The 14,923-nt window shown below is 38.5% G+C and overlaps 1 pseudogene; it reads left to right on the top strand.

Moving 5' to 3' along the window:
- Positions 1-365: 365 nt before the first annotated feature.
- On the top strand, positions 366-809 carry LOC148791126 (auxin-responsive protein SAUR64 pseudogene; annotated as a pseudogene).
- Positions 810-14,923: the final 14,114 nt, after the last annotated feature.

Raw genomic sequence — 14,923 nt, 5'->3', positions numbered from 1 at the left:
TTAGATGGACCCGGTATGTCCTCTGCCTAACCAATCGAGAAGAAAGAAATCCAACATCCAATGTGACGCCCTGCTATCTCCACGAGGCCATCGTATATTCACCCAACAATCTATCATGCCAAGTTGCCAAACTCTTTAATCTTGATTGAACTTAATAGTCCAATCATCACATGACTATGCATCCCATATGCAACCCGACATAAGGAAAGCTACTCTTCTCTGGCAATTCTATATAACTAAGCTATGCCCATTGCTTTCTCTCCATCCCCAAAACAATCTCTCTTCTCTTCTCTTCTCAGAAACCTCAGCAAATCTCTTCCTTTATCCTCAAGACCCTTATTTCTCTCAAGCTCACACTAGAAAACATGATCAACAACAGGAAGCTTCTTGCCATGGTAAGAAAGTGGCAGAAGTTGGCAGCCATCGGCAGGAGAAGAATCTCATCGCCAAGAACTAAACTGCAAAGGGGAGCGGATGAGTGCAGCGAAATGGTGGCTGTTAAAGATCACTTCGTTGTGTACACGGCTGATCAGAAACGTTTTGTTATTCCATTGACGTATCTCAACAATCCCATCTTCATAGAGTTACTCAGAATGTCTGAAGAAGTGTTTGGACTACCGAGTGATGGGCCTATCACATTGCCATGCGACTCAACGTTTGCAGAATACATCATCTCGATGGTGCAAAGACGTCCTTCAAGAGAATTAGAGAAGGCCTTAATTATGACCCTACCAATAAGTCGGTGCTCATTATCTTCTTCTCTCCATCAAGAACTGGGTATTCGGCCTATACCTGTAAATGGCTTTTGAACAAGTCATATATTGCTATGACCCCTGGGATCATTGGGGATCTTCAGTATTTTTTTTTTCTTTTTTTGAATTTGTAAATGATTATACATACACAAATACAAGTTCTGTTGCTGTATCTTCAGCAGAATTTTTGGATGAAAATGATATCGAGCTCACTCTTACTCGTGCAAATATATGTTAGTGTTTCCATACTAGAGTAAAACCAGATCCTTTATCTTGAAATGTCCCCTCTTGTTAGCTAAAGTATAATTGTGATTGTGATCTAGTGGTTTTGGCCCCTGCTATTGATATACATAATAAATAATAGTTAATGTTATAGAAAATTTAAGTTCAAATGGAAATTAATTGCATCCTAGTTGTGTATTGGGACTGCCAATCAGGATCTACCCTTTTGTGAGGAATTGTGCCCCACACGTGACCCATAATACATCCTAGTTGTGTATTGGGAACATCTCCCTATGACAAGTACATAGGAGATATTTCTAATGCATCTCAAGATGTACATGTTGGTATGCTCTATGGGGTGCCAGTCCGAGTTCTTTTGTGAATGTGAACCTTACCAAAAAAATAGTCTTCCAAAAGTAAACATGTCTGCAATGTATTTAGTCATCAAATTGAAGTGCTTTTATGGATAAAATATTGTTTTCCAGCAGTTAATTTTGAAAAAATTCTCATCAGACTGTTTAATGTTTTTTATATGTCCAAACTACCCTTTTTATACCATTTATTATATTTTCCATTGAAGTTAGCTGAAATGGCTAAAATAAAAACAACGGCTTTAAAACATTCAATGGAGACACAACTGATCTACTTGCCTTTTAAAAACTTGGAATATGATCCGCTTACATTTTATGAGGAAGATGATGGCAAAAGGATGAATTAGAAGACTCAACCATGGACAACATCAAGGCGATAATCATGATATGTGAAGTAAAACTCTGAAAGAAAAGAAACAATTATTGGCCCACCAGACCAGATTTATATATTTTACCGTTTCTTCTCAATCTATAAAAATTATTAATTTTGTTTATATAATAGGAAGTGATGGTTTTGGTGGCAACAAGACTATCGCGGCAATCGAGTGGATGGTTTTGGTGGCAACAACTCTAAACTCTGAAGCAAATGTAGTAACGGACTAAAAGGGACCCGGTGGATGGATCAACCCACTAACAAAAGGGAGATGGAGCTTTTGACAATGTGAAAGAGTAAAACAGTAATAAACTGTATATTGAACTTTTCTTTTTAATTTACATTCTTAACATGAAACATGCTTGAATTAATTTCTCCATTGTGTTTCTGAAGCCGTTTTACACGTAAGATTGGCTGCGAAGTCTCTCATTCCTTGCACATTCCTCCTGAAAAGCTGTAAGAAGGGAAGAACAACGCCTTTGCTCTGCTATAGCTGCAATATATTTCTACTAGAGGGCATCACAAACTTAACTTTCTGCTCTGTATGAAGCTCCAAGCTGTACCATTTCTAGCTTCTTCTGTTGTGTACAATTCACAATGCCCTCCAATGAGTTGATAAAGTTTCACAAAACAGTTGTGCTATTAATGGCATCTTGAAACTGTGAACTTATTGAATTCAATAAGGATGTTTCCTTTAGAATAAATTCTTCTTTTCTCCAATAACAGAGCATAATAGCTAGGTAGCATAGTATTTACGAGTTCAACGAAGTTTTTCCAGAATTTGAACATATAATTCTGAGAACCAACACTCATACTGGATTAGTACGTTCTGTTTGAGATTGTTCTCCTCAGTTTTTCCAATTAGTTACATAAAGACTGATCAATGTCACCATGGAGGTCGAACCTCCTAGGAAAACAATATGATGTTGAATTAATGCGTTTAAGCTCGTCAGTCTAGCCAATCCGGGTTTTGACTGCCTCTGCACCTCTCACTTTGACTCGGTTTCCGATACTGATGAAGGGATGAGAGATCCATTGTATGGATGCCCAAATCTTGCGGAATAAGGGGGCGAATTTCAAAAAAAATTTCTCTCCCTTTCAACTGGGAATCGCATTCCCTATTTAGAAAATTATATTTTCAATGATCAATCTTGAACCATAAACTGAACCAGATTTGAACCAAAAGGAGTAGGAGAGGATTATACCTGATACGGAGAAAAAGTATCTCCCAACGAAAGTGTTCATGCCCAAGGAAGGATCCAAACACTGCTCCCACTGAAGATGGCGCAGTGCAGGATGGAGCAGAATCAGCAGTATTCTTCTCCAAAAATTTTGTCATTCACAAGAAACAGCAGGATGGCACGTGAGCACAACTTCCTATCAATTCTTTCCCAAAGAACCGATGTCAAGATCGAATCTTTACTTTTCCCACAACTGGAGATCGAACTGGATGTCTGGCGGTTGCAAGAAGGAGGCGGCAAGAAAGATCTTTGCAGGGATTGCAGAAATCTTTCTTCTCTGATTTCAGCTCTGAAGAGGATCTGATTATCTAATTCTTCTAAAGGCTACCGCCCCCTCCTTCTTTTGTAAACCTAAAAGATCAGCTCCTAATCCAATTAGGAGCTACTGATCCAAATCATATTTGGATCAGACCTCTCTTTAGGTGATAAGGATAAACCCTTATCTTATCTGCAGATTAGATCAGCCCTCTCCTAATTTCATTAGGAGGCTTCTAGACCTGAATATGATTCAGATCTAGACTCTCTGAGTGGATAGGGTTAAGGTGATGAAATACACGTGTTGATTCCGTGTTGTAACACTCAGGGGACCACACACATCACTATGTATAAGGTCAAGTGTGCCTGTACATCTTTCAAGCTTACCGTTAAATGGCCGTCTCGTCATCTTGCCTTGCAGGCAAGGCTCACAAGTGGGAAGATCTTCTATAGTTAGAAAATCCAAAGGACCATCCTTTACCAACCTTGTGATTCGGTCAACACCGATGTGGCCATGTCGGTAATGCCACAGGCACGTGGGATTAACTGTATCATGAGCTCTTTTCTTGGGGATTTCAACCGATGTAGTTTTGGTTATGTTAGTTTCTAGAGAGGGATGTAGAACATAGAGACCGTTCTCCAGTTCCCCGTATGCGATGAATCTGTTATTTCTTTTAATAGTAATTGTATTACTAAAGAAGACAGAATAACCATCTGCACACAGTTTTGAGACAGAAATCAGATTTCTCCTTAAATTTTGTACATAAAGACAATCTTTCAGTACAATTGTTCCTTCTCTAAAAAGTAACTCCACGGTTCTTATGGCCGCGGCTGCAACAATTGCAGTAGTCCCCAAGTAGAGCGTGACTTCTTCTTCACTCAGCCTTCTGCTTACCTTGAACCCCTGCAATGAGTTACACGCATGAGTTGAAGCCCCGGAGTCAATACACCAGGACGCAGAAGCTACCAATAATTGGTTTCTATAACATAAGTTTCGAGATTACCTTTCTTGGATTCCAGGTAGGTAGGACAGTTCCTTTTCCAATGGCCGGTCTTCTTGCAGAAGTGATAGGCATCCTATGCCTTGTCCTTCCTCTACTTCTTGGGTTTGGCAGCCTTCTTCTGGGGCTTTCTCTTTGCCTTCCTTTTCTTGCCCGTTTTGCCAGTTTCAACAAGCATGGCAATGGGTTCATCCTTTTTAATCAATTCTTCGACCCTCTGCAACATATTGCTGAGTTCCTGCAAGCTGACGTTCAGCTTGTTCATGTTGTAATTCATGATGAATGGATTAAAGGATGGAGGCAAAGAGTTGAGAATACCATTGATCTGTGTTACCAGATCCAGCCCAGATCCAAGAGCCTCCAGTTCATTGATATATCCCATCATCCGGAGACAATGGTCGTGAACTTGCTGTATCTTCAGCAGAATTTTTGGATGAAAATGATATCGAGCTCACTTTCACTCGTGCAAATATATGTTAGTGTTTCCATACAAGTGTAATAACTGTTCCGGCAACCTGTTCCTTTATCTTGAGAAGTCCCCTCTTGTTTAATTAAAGTACTAGCGGAGGGGCCCTGTTTCGCAGAGGTTGGAATGGAATCGTTGACCCGTTGATCTCATTTTTGGTCAAAAACTGTTGAATCGGTCAATGACTCATTGATTCGAGCGATAGAACTATCGACCCGTTGACCTGTTCAATAGTTTTTGGCCATTTTTTATTTTTTTAATTGAGAACCATCTAGACAACCGGTTCCATTTTATCTTAATCTCAGTCGCTAGCCAAAAATCGTTGAATTGGTCAACGATCCATTGACCCGGGCGGTCAAACCATTGACCCGTTCAATGGTTTTTGGTCATTTTTTTATTTTTTTAATTTTTGTTGTCAGAACGGGCCATTCGTTCGAACCGAACTATCAAACCATCGACCCGAGAACTGGTGGCCAAAACGGTTCTCTTTTCTAGTTATATGAGTCACACACTCGAATGACATAACCCATATGGTACTGCTTAATGGACCTCACACACTCAATTTTTTGCCTATATTTTTTGTTGTCAAAACGGGTTGTCCATTTTTCTATTTTTCAAATTGAATACCGTGCAAGCAACCAGTTTTGTTTTACCCCAATCCCAGTCCCTGGCTAAAAACCATCGAATCGGCCAACGACCCATTGACCCAAGTGGTCGAACCATCAACCCGTTGACCCGTTCAATGGTTTTTGGCCATATTTTTATTTTTTTTTTTATTTTTGTTGTCAAAACGGGCCGTCCGTTCGAACCGGTCGATTGAACTGTCGACTCAAAAACCGATGACCATAACAGTTCCATTTTCGATTCATATGAGTCACACGCTCAAATGACATAACATGTGTGATACTGCTCAATAGACCTCAAACACTCAATTTTTTGCATGTAATTTTTTGTTGTTAGAAGGGGTCATCCATTTGAACCGGATGATCGAACCATTGACCCAAAAATCGATGGCCAAAACGGTTCCGTAATTGTTTGCTTGTAATTTTTTGTTGTTAGAACGAGTCATCCATTCGAACCGAACGGCCGAACCGTCGACCCAAAAACCGGTGGCTAGAATGGTTTCGTTTTCGGGTCGTATGAGTCACATGTTCGAATGACATAACACGTATGATACTACTTAATGGACCTCATAAACTCAATTTTTTGCCTATAATTTTTTTTGCTAGAACGGATTGTCCGTTCGAACCGGATGATCAAATCATCGACCCGGAAACCAGTGGCCAGAACGGTTCTGTAATTTTTTTCTTGTAATTTTTGTTGTCAGAACAGGCCATCCATTCGAACCGGATGGTCGAACCGTTAGCTGTCAAAACGTTATTAACAATATTTATCAATAATAGTAAGTAATTATACAATTTAATTAAATAATCATTAATGATAGTTTTAATAATATATTCAGTTATTTTTAATATAACAGTAATTATAAATTTATGAATAGGATTTATTAACAATATTCGTTAAATTAATAATTACCAAAATTAAATTAAATTAACAGTATTTATCAGTAATACTCAGTAATTATAATATTTTATTAAATAATCAATAACAATACTTTTAATAACATTTTTAATTATGTTTAATATAATGATAATTTTAATTTTAATTTAATAGTACTTATTAATAACAATATTTGTTTATAATATTAATACAGTATTTATTTATAATATTTTATTAATAGAATTTTTTAATAACAATATTTATAATTTTAATTTAAAGTAAAATTAAAATAAATATCTAGTTATTATCAATATTTATAATAACAGTAATTATTAATTATATTCATTAATTATATATTTATTAAATTACTGAAATAATCAGTAATTATTAAATTATAGTAATAATTACTGTAATAATCAGTAATTACCGGGTTGCTCTCACGTGAGATCTACTCGCATGAGTAGATTCCATTTCCTGGATGAAGAGGGCACCCATTTCCTATTAATAGATATATATAAGATAATTGTGATTGTGATCTAGTTGTTTTGGCCCCTGCCATTGATATATATAATAAATAATAGTTAATGTTATAGAAAATTTAAGTTAAAATGGAAATTAAATACTTTTACTTGAGAAATAAATCATTAATTTTACACACAGTGGTTGGGACTGCCAATCAGGATCTACCCTTTTGTGAGGAATTTGTGCCCCACACGTGACCCACAATACATCCCAGTTGTGTATTGGGAATATCTCCCTATGACAAGTACATAGGAGATATTCTTAACGCATCTTAAGATGTGTGCATGTTGGTGTGCTCTATGGGTGCCGGTCCGAGTTCTTTTGTGAATGTGAACCCTACCAAAAAAAGTAGTCTTTCAAAAGTCAACATGTCTACAATGTATTTAGCCATCAAATTCAAGAGTGTTTTATGGATAAAATATTCTTTTTCAGATATAATTATGAAATAAATACATCAAGTTAAATATAACAATACATCCAAAATTGTACTTTAAATGGTGGGTTTTGACCTTTTATTTAATTGGATTTTTGGCTTTAACAACCCTTAAACTAAACTTTGTAAACAAAAAAATAAAGAGTAAATTATAAAGATCCCCTTAATTTGTACCATGGGGTTAGTGACAAATTCCCTGTTATACGTTTTTTGCAATAAAGAGTCCCCCTGAATTCTAGCTGTTAGACAAAGACCCTTCTTTTGTTCTGCTATAGCTGCGAAGTCTCTCATTCCTTGCACATTCCTCCTGAAAATCTTTAAGAAGGGAAGAACAAAGCCTTTGCTCTGCTATAGCTGCAGTATATTTCTACTAGAGGGCATCACAAACTTAACTTTCTGCTCTGTTTGAAGCCCAAGCTGTACCATATCTAATTTCTGTTGTGTACCGTTCACAATGCCCTCCAAAGAGTTGATAAAGTTTCACAAAACAGTTGTGTTATTAATGGCATCTTGAAACTGTGAACTTATTGAATTCAATAAGGATGTTTCCTTTAGAATAAATTCTTTTTTTTTCTCCAAGAGAGCATTATAGCTAGGTAGCATATTATTTACGAGTTCGACAAAGTTTTTCCTGAATTTGAACATATAATTCTGAGAACCAACACTCATACTGGATTAGTACGTTCTGTTTTGAGATTGTTCTCCTCAGTTTTTCCAATTAGTTACATAAAGACTGATCGATGTGAGCTGTCGACATTGTCCGCTACATGGTTCTCTCTAGATGTCCTTATCTGATGCAAGTTCCCTTCTAATTGTGAGTTGTCGTCGGCTGGTTTGGTGGGTCGTGAGCTGGACCTCCATCATTCTCCCCCGCTTGGAAGGAACTCGACCCCGAGTCATGATCGGGATATGCGTGTCACTTCTGGTAAATAACGATGAAGATCAACGACATTAAATGTTTTGGAAATACCCATGTGATCTGGGCAAGTCCACTATGTAAGCATTGTCATTGATCTTCTTAATGATCTTGTATAGGTCATACTTCCGAGGCTGTAGCTTGCTATGTTTCCCAACGGGTATGCGTTCCTTCCTTAAGAACACCATGACTTCATCACCGACTTAAATCACCTGGTACCTGCGATGCCTGTCAGCTGCAAGCTTATATTTTGCATTGGTCCTTTGAATTTTCTGTTGTACTTCCTCCTGTACTGATTGGATCTGTCCTGGTAACTACTCTGCTGAAGTACTAAGGCCGGGTACCCTGGGTAGTTTTACCAAGTCCAACGCATGGTTAGGTACCTTCATATAAACAATAGAAAATGGGGATCTACCTGTAGAGCTATAAACTGCGTTGTTGTAGGCAAACTCTGCTTACACTATGGTAAAGTCCCACTGCTTCAACATCTCTCTACAAATACTGCGGATCAAGTTACCTAGAGTTCGATTTACCACTTTCGTCTGTCCATCTGTCTGCGGATGAGCTGTACTACTGAAATTTAATGATGAGTCAAATAGTCTCCACAAGGTCATCCAGAAGTGACTTAAGAACCTTGTATCTCGATCCAACATGATGGTCTTAGGCACCCCATGTAAATAGACAATCTCCCTGAAGAATAGTTTGGTTGTCGCTGTTGCATCTGCGGATTTCTTGCATGGGAGGAAATGTGCCATCTTGGAAAACCGATCAACAACCACAAAGATGGAGCCCATCCTTCTTGGAGTCTTCAGTAAGCCTAGCACAAAATCCATAGACAAGTCTTCCCAAATCGCAGTAGGAATAGGTAAAGGGATGTAAAGGCCGTTATTCTGGGTCTGTCCCTTAGCCGTCTGACATATGTAGCACCTACTCACGATAGTGGTCACATCTCTTCTCAATTTAGGCTAGTAGTAACGCCCCTTGATAGCCTCAGTTGGGTTCTTTTCTGCCATGGGTAATAGTGTATAGCGCACACCCCCTTTCTCGACCTGGTATGTGTTCTTTCTACCCAGGTGTTTGGCATCTGCATCAAATTACCAAGGCCTACCAAGCAAAATATGGCAAGCATCCATATCCATAATATCACAATAAACCTCATCAGTATACTTACCAATAGAGAATGGAACCTTACAGTGTTCCTCCACGCGTATGCCCCCGACTTCCTTGATCCAACCAATCGTGTAAGGGTTCGGGTTTTTCTCGGGAATTAGTTGTAGTTTCTTCACCACATCTCTGCCGATAATATTCTCCTGACTGCTGCTATCAATAATCAATTCAAACAACTGACCTTGTATCGTACACCTAGTGCGAAACAGCCGGTGTCGTTGTGTGGTATCTTTGCTTCTCTGAGATAGCATTAGCTTCCTCACTACACACGTGTATTCTTCATGCTCATAGGTACCTTCTTCGTCCTCCCCATCGGGTCCACAAAATACTTCATTGAACAGGGTAAGGCAGCAAGAGCAAGAAGAAAAAGAACTAAAGGCAATATCAGTCTAACTGAGTTGTCTTCTCTCTATATTGAGTGAGTGTGTTTTCAAGGTTCGCCTTGCTCTCTTATTTATAGCCTTAAAGAGACAATTTCCTAATCTCATTAGGAGTTTCCTGATACAAATCTTTATTTGGATTTGGACTCTTTAAGTGATAAGGATAATCTATCTGCAAATAAAGATCAGCCTTCTTAATCAAATTAGGAGTTACTTGATCCAAATCTTTATTTGGGTCTGGACTCTTTAAGTGGATAAGAGTAACCCTCTTATCCTTATCTGCTGATCCAAATCCCAAATCCACCCCTATTTTATTAATCTAATTAACCTAGTTCGAAATGGGCTTTTAGGCCCATTAAGCATTCAGGCTCACTTCCTTTTAATGCTGGCTAGCTTAGCTCTCTTTGTATGGCATGGGACCCTATCATTGATCTACACATCAGCCACATAGGTTCAGCCTAGCCTCTGTTACAAGGACTGGCTGAATTCACTACTAAATAATTTGAACCCCTGAGTCCATCACTATGGGCTCTTAATGGGCCCAACATTTACACTAAATGGTCATTGGGTCCAACCATCTTATGAAGGCCCAAGGACTGTGGGCAGATGCAAGATTTGCCCATCGGGTATAACCCTCAATGTTCTTACACTTAACCTCTTAGCCCTTAATGATCAAACACTGCCCGACAAGAGAGGACCTCTCATTCGGCTGCAAGGTAGAGTGCTACACTCTCTACTCACATGGATCCCGAGAATTAAAACCTTCTGCAAACATTTTGAAACCATAATATATAAATATATACATATATATATATATATGTATATGTATATCTCTATATAAATACATTTTGCAAAAAAGACAAATCTCAATGGTTGAAATCAACTACCGATAGTTTAGGTTTCCATTAGAGAGACTACATCCCCGATCATTCACTTTGTCCGACAAAGAGGCTGATCTTGTTACTATGATCACCCACTCAGATGAATTCTCGGATTATCCCAACATACCCAGGTTTTGACCCCCTCTAAGGATTTCACTGATTGGCACATTAAAGATAGGTGTAATATTCCAGTTTTGCCCATCCATCTCCAAGGTCCAGGGCAATACTAGAATTTTGGTCCGATTTAGGGTTTCAAGAAAACCCACACTGCATGTACCACAGGTCTCACCCAGGCAGCTGAGACAAACTACCCCAACCAACTTGGTGGTACATCAGTGTTAGCCTTGATAGTATAAATCTCCCCAGATCTATCCAACGGCTGTGAAGATTCTAAACTAACACGAGTCTCATATGTGTCTAGTTTAAGTGTATTACACACAAACACACCATAATAATATGAATCAAATATGTACTTTATTCATTTACAGTAAATGTCATAATGTACATCATGCTGATTGGAGCTAAGGGCATATACTCTCTAACAACTCCCATTTGCACTTAGGCCCAATCGGGTATAAGCCGGAGTCCGATACATTCTACGTGTTTCTCAAATACTTTTTGTGTTAATGGCTTAGTCAATGAGTTTGCTACATTTTCCGCTGATGCTACTTTCTAAATCAAGACATCCCCTCTTCCAACTATCTCCCGTAGTACATGGTACTTCCTCTCGATGTGCTTTGACTTCGAGTGGGCTTGCGGCTCCTTAGCCTGAGCAATGACTCCAGTGTTGTCACACAACAGTGGAATGGGTGATGTGCTGGATGGAATTATTCCTAATTCATGAATGAACTTTTTCATCCATACGGCTTTCTTGGCAGCTTCACTTACGGCAATGTACTCAGTCTCGGTTGTGGAATCTGCAGTAGACCCTTGTTTGCTGCTTTTCCAACTAATTGCACAGGACCCAACCTTAAAGATATATCCAGATTTAGACTTTCTTTCATCTGGGTATGACTGGAAATCCGCATCGGTATACCCAAGGATCTGTAGTGAACTACTGCCAAACACCAGACAAAACTCTTTTGTCCTTCGAAGGTATTTCAGTATGTTTTTCGCAACAGTCCAATGTTCTTGTCCTGGGTTAGATTGGTATGTATTTACCCCACTCACGGCATAAGCAATGTCTGGCCGAGTGCACAACATGGCATACATGAAGCTCCCTATGGTAGAGGCATAGGGAACTCCTTTTATGCCCTCAATCTCCTCAGGTGTCTTGGGAGACATACCCTTGGAGAGAGTGACTCCGTGCCTGAAAGGAACATTTCCTTTTTTGGAGTTTTCCATACTATATCTCTTGACTATTTTGTCAAAATAAGTAGATTGGGATAATCCTATTATCCTTTTCGATCTATCTCTATAGAGTCGAAGTCCCAAGATATAAGAGGCTTTTCCAATGAGGAGAATGTCGTCTACATACAAAACCAAGAATGTAACCTTATCCCCACTGGTTTTCCTGTAAACACAGGGCTCATCTGGATTCTACTAAAGTCAAACTATTTAATAGTAGAGTCAAATCGGATATTCCAACTCCAAGAAACTTGCTTAAGTCCATATATGGATCGATTAAGTTTACATACCATGTGTTCCTGACCTACAGCTATAAAACCTGCGGTTGCTGCATATAAATATTTTCATTAAGATCTTCATTCAGGAATTTGGTTTTGACATCCATTTGCCAAATCTCATAGTCATGGTATGCTGCTACAACTACCAGGATCCTAATGGATTTAAGCATGGCCAAGGGCGAAAATGTTTCCTCATAATCGATTCCTTTTTTCTGAGTGTACCCTTTCGCCACAAGACGAGCCTTGTAGGTCTCAACCTTACCATTGGGGCCATTCTTCCTCTTATATATCAATTTGCAACCAATTGCTTTTACCTTAGGGGGCAGATCCACTAGAGTCCAAACTCCATTGGTCTCTATTGAGTCCATCTCAGCTTTAATGGCATCTACCCACTTCAAGGAATCTATGTCCAACATAGCTTTCATATAAGTCATGGGATCCTCCTCATTGGTCGTGGCTTCCACCAAGTAACTTTCTTTGTCATATCCGTAACGAACTGGAGTTCTTATCCGACGTAGTTTTGGTTATATTTGTTTCTAGAGAAGGATGGAGAACATAGAGACCATTCTCTAGTTCTCCATATGCGAGGAAATTTGTTATTCCTTTCGATAGTAATCACATTACTAAGGAAAACAGAATAACCACCAGCACACAGTTTTGAAACAAAAATCAAATTTTTTATCAAATTGGGTACATAAAGACAATCTTTTAATGTAATTATTTCTTCTCTGAAATACAATTCTACAGTTCCTATGGCTGTAACTGTAGTTGCAATATTTGTAGAAGTCCCCAAGTAAAGATTCACTTCACCGTCACTCAGTTTTCTGCTTGTCCTGAACCCCTGTAATGTATTACATGCATGAGTAGAAGCCTAGAGTCAATACACCCGGAAGCAGAAGTCACCAACATATTGGTTTCTGTGACAAATGATTCGAAATTACCATCTTTCTTGGTCTCTAGGTACTGAGGACAGTTCCTCTTCCAGTGGCCGGTCTATTTGCAGAAGTGATAGGAATCTGATGCCTTGTCCTTACTCTACTTTTTAGGTTTGCTAGTTTGTTTCTGAGGTTTTTTCTTTGCCTTCCTCTTCTTCATGCTCGATTTGCCACCTTCAACAAGCATGGCAATGGGCTCATCCTTCTTTATTAGTTTTTCGACCCTCTGCAACATATTGTTGAGTTCCTGAAGGCTAATATTTAGTTTGTTCATATTGTAATTCATTATGAACTCATAGAAGAAATGAGGAAAAAAGTTTAGGATGACATCAAATTTGGTGATATGATCTAACCAGATCCAAGAGCCTCCAGTTCATTGATGTATCCCATCATCTTAAGACAATGATCATAAACTAGCTAGTTCTTGGACATTTATGCGATAATTGCATAGAAAGAGAAACATGAGAGCCCACACTTTAAATGAATAGAGTAGTAGCTTTGCAAACATGCACCCTATGTGGGGCTTCAATTGTAAGCAGTAGTACTTCAGTTATCACCAACAAGTTCAGTCTATCAGTTGGCACATTAAATTTGATGGACCCGGTATGTCCTCTGCCTAACCAATTGAGAAGAAAGAAATCCAACATCCAATGTAACGCCCTGCTATCTCCATGAGGCCATCTTATATTCATTCAACAATCTATCATGCCAAGTTGCCAAACTCTTTAATCTTGATGGAACTTAATAGTCCAATCATCACATGACTATGCATCCCATGCAACCCGACATAAGGAAAGCTACTCTTCTGTGGCAGTTCTATATAACTAAGTTATGCCCATTGCTCTCTCTCCATCAAGAACTGGGTATTCGGCCTATACCTGTAAATGGATTTTGAACAAGTCATATATTGCTATGACCCCTGGGATCATTGGGGATCTTCAGAATTTTTTTTTCTTTTTTTGAATTTGTTAATGATTATACATACACAAATACAAGTTCTGTTAGTGTATGTTCAGCAGAATTTTTGGATGAAAATGATATCGAGCTCACTTTTACTCGTGCAAATATATGTTTGTGTTTCCATACACAAATACCTGTTCCGGCAACCTGATCCTTTATCTTGAGAAGTCCCTTTTGTTTAACTAAAGTATAGTTGTGATTGTACTTTAAGTGGTGGGTTTTGGCCTTCTATTTAATTGGATTTTTGGTTTAAACAACCCTTGAACTTTGTAAAAAAAAATAAAGATTAAATTATAAAGACCCCCTTAATTTGTAATATGGGGTTAGTGACAAAGTCTCTGCTGTACCTTTTTTTACAATAAAGACTCCCCTGAACTTTAGCTGTTAGACAAAGACCCCCTTTTGTTAATGTGCTGTCAGTTAACTTTGAAAATTTTCTCATTAGACTGTTTAAAGTTTTATTTGTCCATACTACCCTTTTTATACTATTCATTATATTTTCCATTGAAATTAGCTGAAATGGCTAAAATAAAAATGACGGCCCATTAGGCCCGATCTGAACTAGTTCGGTAGTTCCTACTTTGAGTAGTTTCCTACTTAACTATAACTAGTCTTCTACTAGAACTAGAAGGCCCATTAGGCAATTACAATTAGAATAGGCAATCTATCATTGTTTATAACTTTATATAATCTTTTACACCAAATAGGCTACCCATTAGGAAATTACAATTAGAATTCAATTAGGTGTCCTTTTGTACAGGAGCAAAACCGAAACCGACCCAAACTGACCCAACCCGACTCAAACCGACTAGGTCAGTTTGGCCTATCAGTGGGTCAGTTTCGGTTTCCACCTCAGGACATCACAAACTTAACTTTCAGCTCTATTTGAAGCCCAAGCTGTACCATTTCTAGTTTCTGTTGTG

This window comes from Nelumbo nucifera, chromosome 6, assembly GCF_055504915.1.
Source record: "Nelumbo nucifera cultivar China Antique chromosome 6, China Antique-T2T, whole genome shotgun sequence".
NCBI classification, from domain to species: Eukaryota; Viridiplantae; Streptophyta; class Magnoliopsida; order Proteales; family Nelumbonaceae; genus Nelumbo; species Nelumbo nucifera.
Note: the sequence above shows the minus strand (reverse complement) of the source record. Positions and strands in the feature narration are given on the sequence as shown.